The sequence below is a fragment of the Taudactylus pleione genome, unplaced genomic scaffold, assembly GCF_031769625.1.
Source record: "Taudactylus pleione unplaced genomic scaffold, aTauple2 ptg000256l, whole genome shotgun sequence".
Lineage (NCBI taxonomy): Eukaryota > Metazoa > Chordata > Amphibia > Anura > Myobatrachidae > Taudactylus > Taudactylus pleione.
In genome coordinates this window covers 766,810-772,809 of record NW_028284658.1, presented here as the reverse complement: position 1 = coordinate 772,809, position 6,000 = coordinate 766,810, and positions in this window count along the sequence as shown.

The window sequence follows — 6,000 nt, the reverse complement described above, 5'->3', positions numbered from 1 at the left end:
ACGCAGTCAAAGACAGCCGACCCAGATCCGGGTAAAGGCAGGGCCCTTGAGACAACAGGTCCCGACGCTGAGGAAGAAGGTACGGAGCGTCGATGGAGAGACACCTCAGATCGGAGTACCAAGGACGTCTGGGCCACGCCGGAGCTACCAGCACGAACGTGCCGCCGTCCTGCTTGAATTTCAGCAGAACCCGAGGAAGTAAGGATATCGGAGGAAACAGATACGCCAGGTGAAACGTCCATTTCACCGACAGCGCGTCTACCAGACTGGCGCCTGCATCTCTTGTCCTTGACCCGTAAACGGGCAACTTGTGATTATGATGGGAGGCCATCAAGTCCAGCTCCGGCAAACCCCACCTGTCCACGAGTAGCTGAAACACCTCTGGGTGAAGCGACCATTCCCCGGGATGCACGTCGTGACGGCTGAGGAAGTCCGCCTCCCAATTGAGGACTCCGGGAATGAAGACTGCCGAGATCGCTGGAATGTGACACTCCGCCCAAGCAAGGATGCGAGACACCTCCGACATCGCTGCCCGACTGCGAGTTCCTCCTTGGTGGTTGTCAGACTGCACCTGAACCGCCCTTCCGTGAAGAGCGGGACCGGACGACTGCAGGGCCCGATAAACTGCCCGCAGTTCCAGAATGTTGATGGGAAGAGCTTCTTCCGCAGACCAATGACACTGAAGTGACAACGAGCCGGTCACTGCCCCCCAACCCCGAAGACTGGCATCCGTCGTGAGCAGGACCCAGTCCGGGATCCAAAAGGGGCGCCCCTCGACCAGATGAGCTGTCTGAAGCCACCAAGCCAAAGACTGCCGAACCTCCGGGGACAACACCAGCAACTGAGAGCGGATCCGGTGAGGTAACCCGTTCCATTCCGATAGAATCAGCCCCTGCAGGGGCCGGGAATGGAACTGGGCAAATTCCACCATGTCGAATGTTGACACCATGGAGCCCAGAACCCTCATAGCCGAATGGACCGACAGGCGGCAACTGCTCAGGCAACTGTGTATCCTCAGCTGCAGGGAGGAGACCTTCTCTGGGGTCAGGAAGATCCTTTGCTGACGAGAATCCAGCAGGGCTCCCAAATGAATCATCCGCTGAGATGGAATCAGGGAGGACTTTTTCCAATTTATCAGCCACCCGTGCGCTTGCAGACAAGCGATCGTCAAGTGGAGATGTTGAAGCACTACCTCCGGGGAGCTCACCAGCAACAGGAGGTCGTCCAGATATGGTAGCAGCCGTACATTCTGGTTCCGAAGATGTGCGGCCATGACCGCCATAATCTTCGTGAACACCCTCGGAGCCGTGGAGAGACCAAAGGGTAGCGCCCGGAACTGGTAATGGTGTTGAAGGACAGCGAACCTCAGATACCGCTGGTGCGAAGGTGCTATCGGAACATGGAGGTAGGCGTCCTGGATATCCAGGGACATCATGTAATCCCCCGGTTCCATCGCCAGAATGATGGAATGTAACGTTTCCATCCTGACCTTGGGAACTCTGAGGAATTTGTTCAGAGACTTCAAGTTGAGGATAGGGCGATGAGAACCATTGGGTTTCCGCACCAGAAACAGAAGAATAGTACCCCGTCCCTCGTTGTAATTGAGGAATGGGAACAATGACCCCTGCTGTCAGCAAGGACTCTATAGCTTCCTGAATCTGTAAGGACTTGGTCGTATCCTGAGAAGGACTCGTGCAGAAAAACTGGTGGGGCGGTCTGTGCCGAAAAGACAGGGCGTACCCCTGGGAGACCACTTCTCGAACCCAGGCATCCGTGTTGGTATTGTGCCAGCACTGGACAAATAGAAGAAGTCGGCCTCCCACTCTGGGGTCCCCCAGAGGGAGGCCCGTCCCATCAGGCAGAAGGTTTATCTTCCTGCTTGGAAGAAGGGCGCCTGGCACTCCAGGCCTGCTTCTTGGGCTTAGAAGCGGCCTTGGTTGTCGACTGCCTCGGGAAGGACTGACCTTTGGCCTTGCTCTGAACCCGAAAGGACCGAAAAGCAGAGCTCCGTACCTTGGTAGGAGCAGAAGCCGAAGGGAGGAAGGCTGATTTAGACTTAGCCAGAGTGTCCACAATTTTGTCCAAGTCTGGACCAAAAAGCAACTCCCCATTAAAAGGTAAGGCCTCCAGCCCCTTTTTGGAGTCAGCGTCAGCTCTCCAAGACCTCAGCCACAAGGACCGACACAGCTGCAGCCGACACCCAAGAGGTTAGCAGGCTTGCATCTAACGATGCTTCCCCAATGTAGGAAGCCGCATCCCTCATTTGACCTATCAACGCTCTCTGGATCTCCGGAGCATCTTCCGGAAAGGTATCCTCCAAAGCATTGGCCCAGCTCTCGATGGCCTTAGCCACCCAAGAGATGGCCATGGACGGACGGGCCACCGCCCCCGAGAGAGAGTAGATAGACTTCAAACAAGTCTCCATCTTCCTGTCCATGGGATCTTTCAGGGAGGAGATCGACGGCAAAGGCAGCGTAGCGCTTTTAATTAAGCGGGTAACGTGGGAATCCACCGCTGGAGGAGTTTCCCACTTCCTGCAATGAGCCTCCGGAAACGGATAGTTCGAAGCCAACCGCTTCTGCGGTTGGAACCTCTTGCTGGGCAACTGCCAGGCCCCTGCCATATGATCCGTCAATTGATCGGACAGGGGAAAAACCGTCGAAGCTACCTTGGCTTTGGGTATTTTGACCTGGGGGCGGGCACATCCTCCTCAATGTGAAGGATGGCCCGCACCGCCCTAACCAATGCCGGCACATTAATGGAAGACTTAGCCTCCACCTCCTGGGCCCCGGCATCCGAGTCAGAGTCTTCATGGATCTCCCCATCATCCGAAGACGTGTCCGTGAACTGAGCAGCCAGTGAAGCCGGAACGGAACGCTTGGACGCCCGTGGGGGCAAATCACTGTGCAACATATTTTGAAAAGCCGATTACGAAGCCGCCAGACTCTGAACAGAGCTGGAGAGGACGTCTACCCAAGGCGGGGGTACTGCCTGAGGATACCCCTGAAAAGGTACCATCGACTGCTGCGGCACCGTAGGGGATTGCACGTATACCGGCAAACCCGCATAAGGACCCACAGTCTGAGACCCGGGAGGAGATTGCACCAGACGAGTCACACACGGGGGATGGTAGGCTGGGGCAACGCCCTAGAAGGGGCCGCAGTCGGGACCGCAAGTCGGTCCGCGATTGACGCCAGCACTTGCTTAAACATCGCCCATGGAGGATCCTGCGCCACCGGGGGTTTAGAGGATCCAGGTACCAACTGGCACCGCCCGCACAGACCGTCCTGAGACAAATCTGCCCCGTCAACCCCTGCCGAACAGCGTCGGCAGGAAAACAACACGGGAGCCTCGGAGCACTCATTCCCCTCATCAGACATGACACAAACTTTTTTGCAGTAAAAGTGTCTCACCGAAACGAGGTAAGGCGTATAACACCCACGCACTCCCAAGTATGCAACCCAAACAGCCCACAATATGGTACTGAGGAGCACACCGCAGTATGTGACGGACCTCACAAATACGTAGATTTATATAAGTGAGGTTACACAGAAAGAACACCCCTCCCCCACGCACCTGCGGGCCGTAGGAGAAGGAAAGGGATAGGTAAAAAGCTGACAGTAAGTAGAAAAGAAAAAAAAAGCACAGACAGCAGCATTAGCAAAAGTCACATACCATGCAGAGAAGTATTACTCACTGCACCTTCCGCTACAATCAACCTCCCAGATTCAGTGACTGGGAGGGCTATAGCGCTGCGAACACTGTCCTGATCAGGGGAGAGGTACGCAGGGGGACTGGTCCACTGTAAGCCTGTCTGGGAGCTCTGCAATGCTGCCTGAAGATAGCCGCCGGAGAGCACAGAGGAGGAGTGGCCAGGAGATAACAGCCCAGTGACGCCAGCACGCTTGAGAGAAGGCGCGCTGGACTGAGGGGAGGAGCACTGAAGCAGGGAAGGCTGCCTCCCCTGCTAGTATGAAACCCCCAGGGAAGCCGGTTCCCCGCCGGTCTTACACCCTGGAGGTCAGCAGACACGCGGGGTATTCCACATAGTGGGGGAGCCCGCCGCCGCTACTAGCACCGCCGGTCTGTCCCCAGAGACCGGCGGCTACAAGACTGCATTATCCCCGCGCGCAGCGCTGACAGCGCTGCACGCGGCTTACCTGGCCCCTTGAGTCCGGCAGCAGTCCTTGGGAGGTCCCAGAGCCACGCTAGTACTGACTCTGGGGTCCCGCTGCGTTCCCCGGATCAGTTCCGGCGTCGCAGCGCCAGCGGGGCCGTTTTGGAGAGGCAGCGTGGACCTCCAGATGGACAGTCTGATGCTGCCGCTCTGAAGATAGTAAAAATAAAATAATAAAATCTTTAAAAAAAAAAAATAATAAAGCTTAGGGGCTGCTTATGCAGCCCCACTGCGCAGGGTGACCCGACTCCGGCCGGGCACCAACTAAAACTGAGGTGCTGTGGCTCGGGGGCGGGGTATAGAGGAGGACGGACCCAAGTGCATCCTAGGAGCAGCAAAGCTTTAACTGCGTGGTGCCCGTGGATCCAGATCCAGCTATACCCCAAGGTCAACCCTGTGGACCCCCTATGGACCCTGAAGTAGAAAAAAGTCCTAATTATAGAATCCTGAGCTTGGAGTCATGGATTTGTGTACACAGTGCTATGGCAAGATTGAGCTGCGAGTTCCGCTGCATTTCTACGCCGTTACAATGGCAACTCACGCCCCTCGCTTGTAATTAAATTAAGCCCCAACTGTGAACAAGCCTAAAGCTGGATACATACTAGACAATGTGTTCCCAGTAACAGCAGATGTGACTGGACGATATATCAGGCGGTCCGTACACACTGCACAATCTGGTGTGACCCGATAGGTTGTTCCCCCGCCGCATCCAGAATCATGGTATCAGCCCTCAGATCTGCTTGCACCGCAGCTAGTCATTTAATAAGCTTGGCTGATCCCTTAAGAGGGGCAAGGAACTAGGAAACCTATCAATGCCAGGGACACCACGCATAAGCCTGTGGTTGGCCTGATCAGGTTCCCGGAAACCCCTCTCTCAATGCCAACACAGCTTAGTGCAGGGTTGGCCCATAAGTCAAGGGAATGGCAGTGGCCCCCTGATCCATGGGCTTGTGAGCATTACACACCCTGTACCTATGGTAGATATGCCACTTGCATAAGAAAACTTGGGCGGAAGGTTGCTGTGACTGTAGGGGCTGTACGCAGAACTGTGAGGTGGGAGTAACTCACAGGACGCATGAGATGAGACCATGTCAGTGACAGCCAGCTTGACGACCACCCCAGGTAAACTTGGTTAAGTCGAAAACATTACTAGACTGGTAACAAGTAAATATTAAATGCCAGGAACATTGTTAGGGTAACATTTCTACCAACAAATATCTTTGTTTCTCCACTTCCAGCACAATTTGAAAAGAGAAAGGGTGTTTCATTGGAAGCCGGCATGGACCATAACAAGAGGCTAGCAAATCACATTTCACATTACTCTTTTAAACTACCCCCAGCCCGATGTCTGTCAAATACAATCTACCTTTACATTGGGAGTGTGGAGAAAATGAGTAACTGGAAGTAAGTCCACTAGGAGCTAGGCAGGTAGGAAGGGGTTTTGAAATTGATAGAATCTGACATCAATCCACGGCATGTCCCATGTCAAGTTCACAGTAATCTTTACTCACTGTAAATTCTCTTCCTTGCGGTCCATTTGGGGGATGCCATTACCTCTGGGTTATGTATGGAAAGCCGATACCACTTTCAGGAGAAAGGAAGGTCTAGTGCAGTGGTTCTCAACTTGTCCTCAGGAACCCCACACAGTTCACGTTTTGCAGGTCAGCCAGCTGGTGCACAGGTGTGGTCATTACTCGGACACATTTTTAAAGATCCACAGATGGAGCTAGTTATTTAACTTGCAATTCTGTGAGGAGACCTGGAAAACATACACTGTTTGGGGTCCTGAGGGTAGAGTTTGAGAACCTTCAGTTTAGTGGACC